This window comes from Tamandua tetradactyla, chromosome 6 (genome assembly GCF_023851605.1).
Source record: "Tamandua tetradactyla isolate mTamTet1 chromosome 6, mTamTet1.pri, whole genome shotgun sequence".
NCBI lineage: Eukaryota > Metazoa > Chordata > Mammalia > Pilosa > Myrmecophagidae > Tamandua > Tamandua tetradactyla.
In genome coordinates, this window is record NC_135332.1 from 102,929,545 (window position 1) to 102,944,765 (window position 15,221).

Here is a 15,221-nt window from a genome sequence, read left to right on the forward strand (position 1 = left end):
TTTCAGGAACAAGTCTACTTTGTAATTGAGGGAGAACTATACTGAATGTCAAGTATCCTGGATTTGTTTCCATTTTGTTATGCCAGCATAGATGAACTGTCGGTAAGATAATGCTCAAAAGGTGATATCAGCTCTTTTGTGGTCTGTAAATCGAAGATATTCCGTTCTTGAATTAAAGTGAAATCGTGTATTATTTTGTGTATTACACCACCTCATGGAACATGAACCTTGAAGCTAGGATTCCTGTATATGGCTGGTCACCTGGTGAGTAAGAACTCTCTTTTAAATTAGACCAATCAGGTTAGGGAAAATGTTTCTTCAAACCTTACAAGTAAAATTCTTGCAGGAACTTCAGGGGTCCCTTGGCAAAGAAAATAAGGAATCATATTTATGTCCATTGAAAACACTTTGTCACTCTATAATGTTAGTTATAAAGGATCCAAAATGGGTTTGGGAGATACTGTGTACAGATATTGGATGACTTTGAAAAGCTCTTGCAGTCATATATTTTCAAGAAAGTGTGATGACTGAGAATTTCAGAATTAGCAAAAGTAGCAGTGGTTTCAAAGTACATGGTTTACAGTACATGGCTTTAGCTAGACAGATTTCTATTAACGGTTGTTAATTTGGTGATTCGCCTTGTCCCATGAACAGCTGGTGTTTTTCATGCTTATGTTTGTATTAGATGCACACACATTTGTCTTCATGGATATCACAGGTAGAGGCATTCAGAATGGGAAAACCATAGGCTCAGGAGGAAGGGGATTCATTCCTTTCCGAATACTTCTGGAGAAGGTTTGCTCTCCCTGATCAAACCACTGCCGTTTCTGATAAGATAGAGGAAAATAAGGTAAAAACACAATGAATGAACACTTCTTTAAAACTGAAAAGGAACAGAACATACTTGAAAATCACAATTTAACCCATGTATTTTCACTAACTTTAAGTGAAACTTTGAATAAACAACAAGCAGAAAAGAAGGAGCAATGTGTCAGCATTTCATATTTCCAATATCCAAAGTCTCTGAGAATTCTTTCAAACGGACACTTTCAGTGAGCAGAAAGGTACGTCTAGGGCAGCAGGGCCTGGGGAAACTTTATCCCTTTATCTTGCATGTTAGCAGGACACATTTTCTTTTCTCTCAAAATAAGATGTCCACGCTGCTTGGCATTACTAGGGTCTGAAGCCAAGGAATCCTCAAATTGCAAAAGTTGGGAAAAAAAAGACATTTAGGACTTTTCCAGCTAAATGAGTCCCTATTTTTAAATGTCCTAAGAATGACATCAACTTTGTCCATTTCCTTTACAATCCCAAAGATGACATTATAGGATCTCTTCCTGAATTAAATTCTTATTTTTCAAACCTTGACTCCTTCTCGGTGATCCTTTCTGCGTGCCACCACTGAAGCCTGCAAGAGAACCTTAGGGACTAGATTTTTCAGTAGTCTATCAGCAAGTATCATCTTGGCCATCCTTTGGAAATATCACACTGCCCACAAACATGGGAGGGGGGCATATTTTAGTTGCCCCTGGTTTTATCTACTTTGAGATTAGAACATCTCTGCAAAACAATGGCCAAGTCATGGTCTGTTATGGGCAAAATGCTTTGCTGGGCCTTTCACCAGAACATTTTGACCCCAATCCTAGCATTTGTCTGGGACCATAAACTTGGTCTCCACCAAGGTAAATGGGCAAAGCAAACCCATAATATCCCCTGGTGCAAGTGTGGCTGTGGGATGGTTTGTTGAGACCCCCCAATATAAATCAATGTTACCCTGCTAGAGTTACTGTGACAACAGAAAGAGAACAAGCTATCATTACTCTACTATGGAATATTCCTTTTGTGTGTGTATGTGTGTGTGTATGTGTGTAAATAATAAATATTACTTTTTCTCCCCACCTTCAGTTTTTAAAATGTGGTTTCACATTTCATTTAATGCTAAATGGTTCATTACATAGAGTAGCGACTCAGTTCTCTTATTACGGTGTTATCTTTCACTTTGTCAAAATATGTCTACTTGATAAGAAATCTGACAGAAGTTGCTTATGATGGGATCACTAACAGCCATCAGTTTCTCTCCAGCAAATGAAACTGTAACCATGGCGACGGCCTTTTTTTTTTTTTTTTTTTTTTGCCAGAATGAAAATGAGACAGCACTCTTGCTGCAGCCATTAGCAGAATACATAAATGTCCCTCAAGGCAAACATCTAAAGCAAATGGACTGCAAAGTAAGGAGCACTAATTTCTATTTATTTAGGATTTGTAAACCTAGCAGAGCAAGATATTAACAAAGGAACAAACAAAGGAAGCTTAAAAAATCCCTGCTGTTTGTGTTTTTCTCTTGGTTTATGAAACTCCTTGTTTCAAATCTAAAGCACTCCGATCTAATTCTCCTACAATAGTGTTGAATAATATCTATAATACGCCTTTTCCTCCACCCCTGGATATTTCATGGGTTTCCAGTTCCCCCCCCCCTTACATATAGGGGAAAAGAGAACTTAATCAAGTACGGAAAGTACTTTAAATGATAAGGAGTTTCTCCTATTTTTTTTTTTAAATGTGCATTTTAGGGGAAACTATCAAAAACGAAATACAAGATGTCCTTTTTCATATACTTTAATTTTCAAAGAGGCATGCTTATTCTGATAAGGTGCATAGAAGCTGATAATAAGTCTATTCTAACACTATCAGCAATCAGCCACAGGCTGTCAGAGACCTTTCAAGTGTCAGACTCTTCTCTGCTTTCTTATTCACCATTAGACCCATCTCACTAGAAACTACTTAGTATATGCAGATATTCTCTTGACAGACAGGGCTTTGGTAAAATTTCTTTATCCATCTATGATATGGGAAGAAATGATTTTCTTTAATTCTCTTACATCTAAACCAAAATACTGGTTTAAAATATGTTCTCGGTTTTCTTTCTCATTCTCTTCCTTTAGTCCTTCTTTTCCTCTCCCCCCTTTCCTCATTTCTACCCTCTCCAACCATTCTAATGATTTAGAAAAAGTAATCATTTTTCCAGGGACTGATTCAGTTTATTTGTTATAAATATTTACTTACGCTTTAATTTATGTCTTGATCAAAACAACAAATGATGTCAGTAGGAGTCTATGAAAACTATTAGAGGGCTCACGAAGGTCCGTGTAGTATATATTATTCCAGATTTCCTGAAAAAGTAAAAACATACCAGGTTCACCAACAGCATTTTGTCCAACATCTTATTCTGAATGTCTGAATTAGATTCGGAAATCCCTTAAGAGGGTTAGCCTAAAAATCTTGTGGCTATCTTCGTATAATAAATCTACAGAATTTGTCTTTCAGTAATTATGCAGCAGACACTCTTCACACTGATCTTTGGGCTGTGTTTTTCTTTCTTTTTTTTTTCCCAATTGTTTGCTTGGGCAGGTATCAGTGATCTTACAGTTTTAGTCTTTCTTGGCAATTTTCTGCATCTCCCTTCATGCATTGTAGATGGAGGCTGAGCTGTTTGGGGCACAGAAACTTGCCCCTGGCCAGCTATTCACCGACTCATTCTTTTGCTTTTAAGCTGCGAGACAGCTGTAGGACATTACAATAATACCAAAACTGATTGAAGCAATGGTGGAAAGGAAGTTTGGGCATTGATGTCGAATCTGGGAACAAGTTCAGTTTGCAGGCTTTCCCTTCTGGGGTCATTCCTTAGTTTTTCCTGAGCCAATGTTCTTTGTGACAGGGTGAAAGCAAAATACTTTAACTTGTAACACTAGCTAATTTAAAATCTCTAGCTGCAATTTATTTTAAGAACTGCTTTACTAAAAAGGTTTCCTGTCAACCCACCAAATATACATTGAGTGCCCAATTTATGTAAGACATGGTCTAAAGCATATGAGATGTGTTTTGTATAAAAATCGTTACAAGTGCCATGACAATAATAGAAGGCAATGCTAATCGGATGCTCTGAATGTGCCAGGCTTTTTGAGATGGCAGGAGCACCACTTAGGAGCCTTTAGTAAGAATCCAAGAGAGGGGTAATAAAATCAGTCCTTCGGAAATGATAGTGGGGTCAGAGAAGAAGGGTTAGAGGCTGGAAATAGCTGAAAAGATATAACAAAGGGAATTTATAAGTGTTTGAACTTAAGTGGTGAGAGAGGAAAGAGTCAAATACATCTGTGAGATTTGGATATTTCCAACTCAAACATAAAATATAGTTTATTACATTTACTGTACTCATGGAGTGTCTTATTCAGTGGCATGGGTAAGTACTCAGGTCTGCATTTGAACTGTTACTAGTTGTACATGTGAGCAAATTGAATAACATTTGCATTTCACAGTTTCCTCACCTGCTAAATTGTGAAAATAATAGTCCCTTGACTTGGTGAGCATTCAATAAATGTCAGCTGTTATTATTTGTCCCTAAAGTGGGATGTGACACATTTTAACAGATACTGTTCATATTGCATGTGTGCTAAGTCCTTTCAGAGTGATTCTTTGATTGTTTCATAATTGTCTCATCAGGTGCACTCAAAGGGACATGAAGTGACAAGGAGCTGGTGCCAGAGGGTTTGCCAACACACCACTTCCTTCAGTGACAAAGGAAATGCGAGCACGTCTAAACACGGTGCTTAGTGGTTTACTTGACAGATATTCTGGAGCAAGTCTCTCAACTGATTGGGGACCAGGAACAAACAGTTCTTGGACCCATAGCCAGTGCTTCCAGGGACCAAACTGCATATCACTGATCTACATCCTGAATCAAAGGAATTAAAAGCAGAAAATTAAACAGTGTCTAAAGAGATGCACAGCAGGGCAGGCTAACTCAAACTTGTAAACCTTTGACCTCTCTCTTAAAGGACCAACATAGGGAGATCTGAATGAAGGAAGAAAACCCATGTCCTAGTCCAATAGCCTGAAGGACTTCTTTTTTTTTTCTTCTGTTTTCTAAACGGTGCTTGGCCTCCCAGGCTTGCTGGTACTTCAGTTAGACCAAAAAAGACTGAACCATTCTGGGAGTCTGTGCAGAGTGGTAGGCCAGCTCTATGAGTACTCATAGTTGCTAGGTTTAAGCTGAATCTGCCCATGAGTGAGACCAATTTTCTAGTAATCCTTTGATTTCCTGATTTTCCTGGGGGTTGGGGTTTGTTATTACCTGGTACTCATCTGAACTCACTACCATAAAGACCTGCAGCCTCAAACCCAACTCAGAGTAGAAACAGGCTCTTCAAGGCAGAAGGAAAGAGGTTTGCAGATCAGTGTTCTTTATTGTAGCTTGAGGACCGCCCTTGAAGCGTTGCTCTAATAGCCTGCTTTGTATAAGAAGGTGAACAAAAGTGAAAATGATTCATTTGATGTTTGTAAGGTATACCCATGCATTCCTTGGAGATTTTCTTTCATTTGTCACTGCCTCAGTGCAAGAATCAACTTGGAAGGTATCTTTCTGCAAGCGGACTGCCTCCCAAAGGCAGACTGGGGGAAACATCTAAAGTTGGCAGTCTTCTCTGCTTGCTTTCCAATCCTCCTTTCTGTAATTTGTTTTCCATTTTAGCAAGGCCACCGGTAGAAACTTCTTTCTCATGCTGCAATCTGAACATATCATCCTCACATAGGGATAAATGACAATTTGGAACTTATCCCTAAAGCACTCGCTTTCTCAAAAGCAACCAAAAGGTGTGGGTGAACACGGGTCTAATGGTGGTATCCTATGGACCATCGTGAAAATGCTCTGGGGGAAATATCAACCTTCCCTGTGCCGCTAACATCAGCCAATGTCAGCTACTGTCCATTCTTCCTAGCTATACGACTGGTCTGACAACGCAGTGTAGAGACCTCTCAGCTAGGTGTGATGGGCATGGAAGAGACAGGAAGCAAATATCTCAGCTAATTCACTCAGTGAGCACTTGCTCTGATTTCTACTGTACTAAATTGACGAGTCATGCAAAATAGGATTCACTCTCCAATTAGGAATGCATAGCTTTTTTTTTTTTTAACATTTGAGCCTGCCTATGCTAGGAAGTTATTAATAAAATAAGCCATTAAATTCAAAATAGACAGTAGCTAAGTAGGGAACTTCCTTCTTCATTGAATCACATTTTGATTCACCAAAAAAGCAGTACCAGGCTTCCAGCTTTCAAAATAAATGAAGACTACTCAATAAATGCCTAACATTGATAAAAATCTGAGCCAAAATGAGTGTTATTTCAGGCTAGTATTTATCCCGGGGGGAGGTATATGAGAAGCATAAGTGTGTTTCAAGGTATATCATATTTATTAAAATATTTCTTAGCCTTCTAATGTTTTTCTTGGCAACTTAGACATTCAATCCTTCAAATAAATTAAGTTACAAATGTATACTAATAATGCATATTCAGTTCCTATTTCTTAGTAATGAGTATTCACTTTCAACATAATTCTTCTTTGCAATTGCTAACTTCTTTCTCTATAACCTTAAAAGACCCATGACCTTTATTTCTGTATATTGGTTCCTTAGTGAATATTCACAATGTGAATTTTAGTGATCTCCAGTGAGACTGAGTGAGTCAAGGTTTTCAGGAAGTGGGTCATGAGACAGACCTTAAAGCCTTATGCTTTCCCCTCTCATAACATCTTAGAATATTCTGAGTCATAGGGAAGATTGGAAACTTTTATGGCTAAATGCCAAGCTTCGTATCTGGCTCAGAGTTCAACACCACTCAGGTCTTACTGGCATTGTCACAACAAGGACCCCTCCCCTTGCCCAAAATCCAGTCTTCCACCATTTCTGCTGAAGCCCAAAGACAAATCCACCCAGTTCCTGGCTCATCACCTCCTCCCCTTTACACTACTAGCTTTGACGAATGAGGCAGGAAAAAACCACTTCTACAGCACTTCATGATTAAGGACAAATAGGAGGCCACTGGTATCCAAACTTTCTGCTCACAGACGTCGATGTGGTATTCAAAATGTTTATAGTTAAGCTGTATATAAACATTTTATTTGGACCTAGAACTTCTAGTCTTTCCTTTTAATTTTATAGGTCATATCAATGATACTGTAGAAGAAAATCCATCGAATACTTTAAATAATAAATAACAGTTTGCAGTTTTACAGATGCTTACATGTTGTTAATAACTCCACATATTTAGTAACTTCATATAAAAGAGTTGGATTGACAGGATTAGGGTAATTAAAAATAGTCTATATTCTATATGATAACCATATAGAATTCATTTTTAACTTCTAGTCACTAGCTATGTGGCTATTTGGACATGTTCCCTAATAACGCACTTCAAATCAAGGAATTTTTTTCCACACACTGTTTCATACAAGCTTGGAATAGCATTTAAAAAAAAAATCAGTGAAAAGAGAACTGTAACAGAGGTCAGCTCTTGTCATGAACCTTATGAATTGTTTGGAGGTATATTAAAGGGTAGCATCAATTCACATATCAGCTTTGAAATGTTCCTATTTCCAGCTGGTGGGCCCAGATCATTCCCCATATTTTATTTCCTAGTTTAAAATTGAATGTATTGTTGCATTACGTAGACATGCTACTTCTGACTTTCACATGTTCTGAAAACCCCTTGTGATGCTGTTTTGGAACAGTTTCTCATGGGAGCACTTCAAATCTAAGTTGAAGAATTTCAGGGACAAAATGCAGCTCATCTGTTCTTCAAAAATATTGCTAATTCTTCATCATTTGGAATCTCTCTGACACCAGGATCTGGTGATGGTAGACTCAACTGAGAGCCTTCAAGACATTGAAAAAGGTACCGTAGTATATGGGAACAATCTGCCTTCCCACATAGATACTAAAAATCTGTATTCAACTGAAAGATTGGAACAATACAATGACTAAATAGTGAAGAACCGTAAGGACACAGCTTTGATTGTGTTGTGCTGAACTTTAAGATTATGCTTTTTCCATTTTTTTCATTCATCTTCAAATGTTTCCTAGAGCTATGAGATGGTTGCATTATAAATGAGCACATATACTTCATTCTGGAAAGGCCAATACCATAAACTCTTCCAAATACCTATCGTCAACTAAGGAGTGTTAGATAACAGAGAACACTGGAGTACAGGGCTCGGCGTGGAAAATGCCAGAGGAATGATACAAATAAAGTGTTCTGAGAACTCAGAAAAGAGACCAATTTCTCTTTAACCTACATGGTAGGTAAAGCTTTAGTAGGAAAAGCAGTGAAAGGTAAACCATTAGAAAGAGAAACTAGCATGAACAGAGGCATGGCAGAAGTAGCTCAATGACAGAGATTTTGGAAACAGAAATATGGAGCAGAAATAGTTATGACAATGAGAGAGATTTGAATCCCAGTTCCACAATGAACTTGGCATCTTTGAACTTATTTTTAACATCTTGAAGCCTAATTTGTAAACTGAATATAATGCCTTCTTCCTTATAGAATTGTTTTGAAGATTAAATAGATAGTATTTGCACAATACTCAGTTCACATTAAATGTCGAATAAACCGTAAAAAATCCATTAAAGGATTTTTGTGCAGGACAATGACGTGACTTGAACTACATTTTTCCCCTTAGCACAAATTCTTTCTTGAAATGAAGAGAATAGAAGACGTTTTTCTTGATGTTGAACTTCACAAAAATTATTAAACATTTGAGATTAATATAGGTGTGGTTGATCCAATATAATCAATGGGCTAATTGCATATTATGTCAAAAGATTTTAAGGACTGAAGCTTCAGTGATGCTATTAATATGGTGAGCTTTGATTATGAAATAATCAGTGCTTAAAGTTAGAGAAGAAATGGTAAGAATCGTGTACTTCAGTGAAGTAATAAATGTGGAAGTGAGAGTTCTTTCATGACATAGTCATGAAATCAAATTTTAGACTCATAATTCATCTTAAGGGTGTTTACTCTAACACCTTTATTTTGCAATGAGGAAATTGATGACCAGGTAGGTTAAGACAGTGCTGTCTAAGTGACACTCTGAAGATTAATGACAGTCTTTGACAAATTTTCATTGGTCCATAGCAACATAATGAAATTTTTTAAATGTGAGCTATCATGAGGCTGAATTTCTTCATTTACAATTTCATATTATTTTTACGTGTTCACATTAAACAAAAAATAGAGAGGAGACGACAGTTTTTTAAATTGTCCTTATATTAGCAACTTATAAAATAATCAATTACTTGTTTGTCAACATACTCCTTTTTAAAAACATTTAATGGTTCATGAAATCAAACATTTGGAAACCACTGAGTTAATTAACTCAAGGAAGAATTTTCCAGACTAATTAGTAACTAGACTAGAGTAATAACACAAGTTGCCTAACTCTCAATTCAGTACTCTCCTCAACACATCCCAGTATATTTTCTTTTAAGAATCTCTTTTATAGGATCCAGGAAAATAGGCCCATATGCCTAATAATGACTCTTTTCTAGTCACTATTTAGTCATTCTACTTCTTAAAAAAAGAATTCCTCCAGAAGTGAAGGGATAAATGAAATCCAAAGATAACCTGAATTTTTTGTGTGTTTCCATTGCACTCACTTCTCATCCCACAAAACATCCTAAGACTGGCCATCAAATGAGAGCACTGATGCATTTGAAATTTATTAGTTTTCTTTTACTCCCTACAGAAGTGTTGCTTAGTAATTTTCTCATTCCTACTGATAGAAATCAAGCTAATACTACCACACTATTTTCATATCTAGTCATTCATATATTTCTGGTTGAGAATGGTTGTTTTAAGAAAGTTTCTCAAAGAATCTGAACATCATTGAGGGTGATTAGACCACATATAACTCAACCCTCTTCATGTTGAGTTATGCCCTTGATCCAAGCTCTTCATATAATCTTGTTCTCTTTTTTATTTTATTTATTTGTTTGTTTGTTTTAATCTTGTTCTCTCTTTTTTTTTTAAAAAGCAATGGCCAACTATATGTCTCATGAGAATAAGACATGTGTGACAAACCTTTGAAGTTTACAACGTTAAAAATCGTGATTTCAATGATACCGCTACAATCATGGAGATCCCGTTTGTCCATGGAATGTGGTCACTGGGCAGAGGATGGATTGGAAAAGATTAATGAAAATTCAGGCTTACACTTCTGTTTCATAAATCCTTGGCCACCAGGTACAATTCAGTTGAAACATTTCAGTCATGGTACAACTCTTTGCATATCAGTTGCATAAGTTCTTTGTGTTAGAGTGGTATTTGGGGATTTACAAATGTCCCTGATCACATTCCTTATAAATGTCAAGGGTCTGCTCTATATGGAGATTGCGATGGTTAGATTCTGGTGTCAACTTGGCTAAGTGATGATGCCCAGTTGCCTGGTCAGACAAGCACTAACTTAACTGTTCCTGCAAGGATATTTTATGGCTGGTTGAGAAACTGGAGAGTTGGTGTATAAGTCATCAGTTAGTTGATTGCATCTGTGGCTAATTACATCTATGATGAACTAAGGCATGTCTCCCACCAATGAGATAATTCAATCATTTGAAGACTTTTAAGGAAAGAGAGAGACTTTTGGCTGCTTCTTCATTCAGCGAGCCTCTCCTGTGGAGTTTGTCCAGACCCTTAATCAGAGCTGCCAGTTTCACAGCCTGCTCTGTGGATTTTGGACTCTTCCATTCCCACAGTTGCATGAGACACCCTTCTAATCTCTTATTTACAGATCTCCCCTGTTGGTTCTGTTTCTCTAGAGGACCCTGACTAATACAGAAACATACAGAATCTTCTCAAGAATCCTAAAATGAGGAAAACAGAATGCCTTGTGAGAATCTGATGGGATGCAAGTCTAACAGATTGCAACAAAAATATGAAAAGTCAATCATAGCATCTAATGTATGATACCAAGAGGAGGAGGTCTTCAATACATGCAGAAAATCAAGAATCAGATAAACAAATATTGACAAGGTCCAGAAAAATCTCTTGGCGGGGGCAGAGCAGGGTGATAGTAGCCTGCCAGTCTGATGTTTGTTTTCACTATTGTGAAAATAGTTGCATTATACAAGTGTTTCTCAAAATTTAGTGTGCATCACAATCACAAGGAGGGGCTATTAGAACACAGATTGTTGAAACTGACCCCAAAGTTCCTGGGTAAACTCTACCCAACAGATCCAGGGTAAAGCTTGAGAATTTGCATCGTTAATGATTTCCCCCAGGTGAGACTTTGCATTTTTAACAATTTCCCAGGCAATACCCATGCTGCTGATCCAAGACCCGGCTTTAAGAACTACAGCATTAGACTGACAACCTGTTACTATAAAAGATTTAAGTCAGATGAATATCTCTCACCTCTGTTATTCCTTGTTCTCCACAAATCTGAAGAATACAGCTTGCCCCAGAAATAAGAATATATGGTAGACAATTCAACATGGGTCTTTACTGGTCATCTGTGTTTGTCATCACAATTTAACTATTTGGGGATTTATTTATCAGTCCCCTAAAGCAGGGGCAAATTTTGGTTTTCTTAGACCTACATTTATTCCATTTGTGAGGGAGGGCTCTAGGGAAGATAATACAACATTTTGAATGAAATTTTACGCAGGAAGGTGAGAATTTATCTAGATTATCAATCACAACAAGCTCTTGGCCAGGTTAATTAATCTTTCCCTTTGTACCTGAGTTTCTCAACTGTAAAATAGAAATAATAATACTATCAACCTCATAGGGTTGTCTTGAGGATTAAATATATATATACATATATAATCATGCAGAGCAGTGTCTAGCACATAGGACCCTAGCACTCAATAAAAATTAGCTGTTAATATCAGGAAATTAAAAGATATTTTAACATGTGATTTCCATATAAATTGAAAAAAATCATACAAACCAGCTGAGTCAGCCAGAGGCTAGTTAGATATTGCTAGAAACTATCTCTTACAATTGGATGTCTAGCAATAACAGCGTGGAAGTGACCACAGGCCACCTAAATACAACCCCACTAAATTGAAATTAAATATATTCCCAACTCAGCTTTTCCTCAGAAGGATCCTCCAAATGCCTGGACCACTCCAGTGTCACCAGACCTTAAGGAAACTGAAACAGAAAGGCACAATAATCTTACAAACATATGAACTACATCTGAAAAAAAGAGTTATTTTGATAAATAATAGAGGTTTGAATCTCCATAGCTTACTTTTGTAAATTTTACTAAAATCTGTGATCATATGAGCTCTATAGTAGAATCCTCATGGCTTTAGAAGGGCCCATGTGACTGAGAGGTCCTATGCTTGAGTTTCTTTAGACCACAGTAAATCCACGGTGAGAAAAAGAAGGAATCATGTATTCTGATCAGATCTAGGACCCCAAGAAGTTGAGCTCACAAAGCTGAGGATTACAGATTGATGGGGTGAATTCATCAAGATAAAAGCCATCAATAGCATAACTGCATTGCTATGTATTACATGCCTAGGTTTGTAGACATTCCACGAGCCTTTGACTTTTTGTAACAAGAATATGTTTCAATTTCCCTCTCTCCTTACATACCTATCCGACTTCTCCTTTGGGCATGAGAAAAGAAGTGATTGGAAGGAGCATGATGGTACTAAGAAAGTGAAAGGGAGCTTCTGAGAGTGATGCCCTCAGCAGTAGGTAGATCAGAAGAGGGGCAAGTGCTGGTGTTGGACTACTTGGGTCTAGATTTCTGCTCTACACTAGCTGGCAGTTCTTGGCCAGGTTAATGAATCCCTCCCTTTATGCCTGAGTTTCTCTACTGTAAAATAGAAATAATAAAACTACCTACTTCATAGGATTGTCATGAGGATTAAATGAGAGAGTGGGCGATGGTGGCTCAGTGGCAGAGTTCACACTTACCATGCTGGAGACCCGGGTTCAATTCCTGGTGCATGCCCATGCAAAATGAAAAAAATGGCATGCACAACAGTGCCTGGCACATAGTACCCTGGCACTCAATAAAAATCAGCTGTTATTATTTGGAAAGTACAAGATATTTTAACATGTGATTTCCATGGCAGTGGTAGAGATTTCCATGGCAGTGGTAGAGATTTCTGGACTCTTTGTTTCTACTCTCCTCTTTTAACAGCAAAACTTAGCCTCCCTCCATGTCCAGAGTAACTGCAATTACTATTCCATGACATCTGTGACCTTCACTGGCATCATGTTTGGTGTTTTCCAACCATGGCTAGATCCCATCACAATCCCAGTGAGGTTTTGTCTGTTTGTTTTCAATACTGGTCATAATTTGGTCCCTTTTTTTTTTTATTTAAATAAATTGTCTACATTAGCTCTTAAAATCATGCATTTGTCTACTGGGGCACCAGCATTTGGATGGGTGTTACAGCACTACATTTTCTCTTCATTACAAGTCCTAAAAATAGGGTGCAACTGACTAACGTTTTCAGCCTTTGCAGCAAGATTTGGTTTGTCAGGAAATGGTGTGGGAGTAGTTCTCATATGCACTGAAGGTGCAAAGTGCAAAACAAAAATAACTCAACAAGAGTTTAACAGCCCTTCTTTATGTAAGTTATTTACAAAGGCCACAATCTGGAGTTCCAGGCAGAGCCTTAGGAAGCTCGGGAGACCCTTCTGGAACAAGGAAAATGCCTATATTGATTATACAAAAGGGAACGCGGCATGAAGAAAGGCAAGGTTTAATTTGTTGTCTCTGCTCTCTTCATCAGTATTCATGGCAGTGCAAGTATCAACAGAGCTTTGAGTTTAGTCAAACTTGAAAGAATTCTTAAGTAATATAATGTAGAAAAACATGTAAAAAAAAATCTAAACCATTGCCACTTTCATTTTTCCACGTAAAATTTCTCCAGCTTCCCTAGTAGGTGACTCCTTTTTCTTGGGCTGTTTTATTTCCTTATGTGAAACAAAGACACATTGTATTAGTGAACTTTAATTGAAGTTTCACTTTCTATGGCTTCATAATGTTTACCAGCAAATATTTTGCAAACACTGAAACACTTTGGAATTATTCTTCCTCCTCTTCAATAAAAATTGCAAATATAGGTGAGAGGCAGGAAAAAAATAGTTGTCTTCATTAAAATAAATTCAAAAAAAGGAAAAGAACCAAACCGACCATGATGCTTGGTTCTTATTTTATTCCAAGTCTAACAATCACGTTCTTGATTAGGCTAAAATCTCAGATAAACATAATTAAATAATTTCATTGCATTTTTTTTCTACCTTGCTCTTAGTCTTTCTGTTACCAACTCAGAAAATTCTAGCACATCGCAAGTCATTGGGGATGAATTCTTTATTTTCAGGCCAATGAAATATTGTTATAAATACCTTGTTCAGGCAAAAGACGATTTGGTATAGCTTTGCTTTATCATGTCTTGTAATGTACTTTGGGAATTAATAGGCTCACACAAATGAAATAACCAAAGAGATTCCCCTCTTTGCATTTTTGAGGTACTTTCTCAAAAGTTTTTCAGTTTTATAGTATGGAAAACTTTCTCTCTGTACTTAAAAATGAGAGTGAAATAAAACACACACTATTTTGTTTGAGGAGCAAAGCAAATGATGGATTAAAGCAGATGTAGAGTGTTTGCAGTTATATAAGACTATTAGGGACCCTGCTTGTTCTGGTTTTTGTAATTTGTCCATGTCCTACTTTATATAATTCAATCCATTGTGAGCCAAACATGAAATAAGCGAATACAATATTCCATATTTCACTTTGTCAGCGAATTAAAAAAGTGTTCAGCAAACACAATAGTCATCATGGTTCTTGAATAGAGAACGAAGCATTTTTCAAATCCCAGGGAACTGTAGGGAACAGAAGGTTAAGGAGATTTTTTTTAAACAATGAGCAGATGTGTTTGTTACTGCTGATGGACAAGCTTATCCATTTACTCCAATTAATAACAAGAGTGAACACATCAATACGTAAGCTTGTCCTGACGCCTTGATTTTTTTTTTTCCAATTTGACAGGTAATAGTAGGGCTGGAAAAATGTCACAACAATTTAGTCCTGCCTCACTGGCTTTAACTGGTTCAGTGACAATGGGAATGCATCTTGCTAAGATTCCTTATGAGTCATAATAATACTGATTATGATGTTGACTTTTACAGGAGGTTTTAAGTCTGCGATAATTAATGGTTTAAAATCAAATCCTTTTATGGTGTATTCATTTAGCCACTAAGTAAAATTAAGTTAAAATATTTATGAACAAAATGAAAATGTGGAAACTTTCTTTAGGAGCCTGTCTTTTCATAATGAGTCATAAATGAAACCAACTGTGTTTCACAAAGAAAGGCCACTTCATCATATGTCTTAGCTACTAAGCCTTTCCCTTGTTCTAA